This window comes from Dermacentor silvarum, chromosome 9, assembly GCF_013339745.2.
Source record: "Dermacentor silvarum isolate Dsil-2018 chromosome 9, BIME_Dsil_1.4, whole genome shotgun sequence".
Lineage (NCBI taxonomy): Eukaryota > Metazoa > Arthropoda > Arachnida > Ixodida > Ixodidae > Dermacentor > Dermacentor silvarum.
In genome coordinates, this window is record NC_051162.1 from 142,238,837 (window position 1) to 142,241,885 (window position 3,049).

Sequence of the window (3,049 nt, forward strand, 5' to 3'; positions counted from 1 at the left end):
GAGAAAAATGATTGTACCTATGAACATTTCAAACATCGTTCCTGCCAGGGAGGCTTTAAAAATGGCATGGATCTTGTAGATTGGTATTTTGAGTTTGCTGCAGGCGAGTCTGGCCATGTTCGTACGAAAGTATAGAAAAAAAGATATGGTTCTTTTTTGGTATAGCCTAAGATCGAGGGGGGGGCACAGGCCATTTTGAAAAGAATGAAAGATGGTGGCCCCCCAATTACTCTGGCACTAGCGACTCCAAGGTGCCGGCGAGGATGAGTTTATATGCTTTTACTAAAACAATAGTCTGGCAGTACAAAATTTGTCGAACTCTGTTGGCAGATGTACGACATCACTCGGCCAGCTTTTCTTCACAAAGGATGCAACCTGGCGGCATTTTTAACGCCCCGTTGGACGCTACCGCAACCGTCGAGGACCCCCTGCAAGCTAGACAAGTGGAAGCGGAGCAATCGTAGATGCCGGCACCACTCTCCTCACATGGTTATTTACATTCACTGTGCTAGCTCGGACCTACCGAAACCATTTATCCTTCAGCTCACTTCTCGCCTCTCGACAGATGATTAAATAAGTGCTTCTCGGAGAAGGCAATGGCTATTGGCTTCGAAACCGAACAAGAGTCACTTCCTATAAACGAGGAGAGTGTTTGGTTCGGCTGTTAAAAGAAAATTGCGGGTCACCGCGCGTTCTTGTGTTGGTGGTACCTAAATTGCGCGTAATATTGTAATAAAATCAGAATGGAATAGCTTTACTTTATAGTGCGCGAATTTATAATCGCATTAAAGAAGCACTTCCTAGTACGGAGATTCTTTTTGTTCACACGGGTATGGAAACTGACCTGGGTGCGATAGAACTCACAAACGATTTATCAGATTTTGCTTGTAGTGTGTGCTTCCTCAGTGCAATTTTTGTAATTTATATATCGTTTAGAGAAGCGCACGCGTACGTGATTTAGTACTTCTGCGCAACTAAGGAGCGCTGTGCGGTTTGTGTACAACATACACGTTTTCTATTTTCCCGTAAATAATATTAAGAGATGCCCCCAAACATTTCATTTCCATCTTGGTTGAAACATTATTGCCTCAACCCGGGATTGTACTGGAACTTAACCACACTTTCGAATCTATGGTAAAGCGATGCTTTTGTGAAGTAGTTGATGAAATGTTATAAATATGCCAATTTCATTCCTTTGTTTTTGGCATAAGGAAAGTGGCAAGGTTCTACTCGTGTTTACGCACCCATGTTGCGCAATGTGAGAGCTCTTACATATTGGCTTATTTTTCTTCATTCCTTCTTATATTTAGGAATGTACCGCTTCTACACCGATCCTTCGTTGTGGGATCTGGCAATAGTATAGAAATCAAAATTTTAATCAGCAGGCGGCGGTCATTCCAAAGAGATGGTTGGTGTTGCCACAATAGCCCTATATGTGCAAGGGTGGCCTCTTTTCCGCGGAGCTTCATTGGATGACCCCGAGAGATGTCTGGAGACGTTTCAGAGGGTGTCAAGCTACAGCAAGTGGAACTCTGCAGACAAAGTAGTGGCACGTCAACTTTGGATTGAAACACTGCCCCAAAAACATGGTTCGGCAATTGCGCGTCCTCGATAATGATGTGGGACCAGTTCTGCAGTGAGTTGCTAAAGACCTGTACAAGCTTCGCCAGAAGAGACAGGGAAGAAGACACCAGCAAGACGTGAAGAACGGCGATATAGTCTTGTTTGGTGAATGAAAGGCACAGTCGTTTTCGAAAATCTCCATCGTGGAGGAAGTTTTCCTTGAACAAGATCAGATCTCAGAAGTATTCCTGCTGAAGACACCTGACAATAAGTTCATTCGCAGGCTGTCTGGGCTTCTTTATTATTTGGAAGGATGCTTCTAGATGGATTTGCGACCCCGAAAATATAATGAAACTGGAAAGGAGGAAGATGGCCCAAGAAGAGAAGACAACGATGTTTCAGTCATCCGTGATCAGTTCCGTTCCCGTAGGCAGAAGAAGCGGCTTACCCGCTACAGCTTCCCGGTGTCGTCGTTTCTAACATTAGTAAAAAAGAACAATTTTATTCTAGTTGCTCACTTCCGCTAAGTGAGCGTACACAAGCTCAGCAAACTGAGCAACTCGGAGAGAGCAAACGTGTGAGAATATATTGCTAGAACGAATTTGGCAGCTCTGAGCTGTGCTGACACAAATCTAAATTAACTTCCCTGATAAGATCCCCAAATGGTGTTACCATATTTTAGCGTTGTTACCAATATGCCTATTTTGTATTGAAAAACTTACTAGTACATTGCTGCAACCAAAAATTGAACTACGCAGTTAATTACCGCGTTTGTTGGGGAATAAAGAAGAATACTGTGCAAGCGCTCGTGATGGAACTTTTTTTTAGCTCGCCAAGGCATAATATAGGGCTCATACATCACAAGGAGCTCTCCAAAACAAGACTTCCAATTTAAAGATCAAGCATCTGTTGCTACACATGAAATCGTATCCGACCTTTTGTTTGTGTACCATGTTGTAGATCGAACTGTAAGTGCTCAGAAAATGTGTTGTTCACTCCTTAGAATCAAGTCTTTTTTATCGTATATTATTATTGTTTGCAGGAATTGATATGAGTATTACGAAGGAGTGGTGTAGGTGCTCCGTTAAAAATGAATGTTAAGTCCTGTCATTCCTAGTTTTCTCGTGTCCAACTACCTTGCGAAGTGGCCGCATCGGTAGGCATCGTATGAATCTTCAACTAGGTTGTATTATTTGAATGAGAGTGCCGCTAATGGATGCTTCTAGGAATGAGGTGAAATAATGCAATACATTATTCCCATACCGAATATGTAGAGTGCCTCTATGTGCGTCTACGAAATAGCATGATAGAGTATTTCCTACCGCTAGCATGGAGAGAATCGGAACCGAAGTTATCAAAAGAACATACTGCTCTTTTAACTAGAAATGTAAGAGGGAATGACATTTTGTTGTTTTCGCAAGCACTGACGTAGAAGAACACCTTTATATGCCTTAGCATTGCCCATCATTGACACGGATTTGCATTG

The 3,049-nt window shown here is 42.6% G+C and overlaps 1 protein-coding gene across 2 annotated transcripts in view; it reads left to right on the plus strand.

The window, feature by feature from the left end:
* Window positions 1–3,049, plus strand: part of LOC119465036 (organic cation transporter protein-like) — a 192,029-nt gene that overhangs the window by 96,945 nt on the left and 92,035 nt on the right. The window lies entirely within an intron of this gene.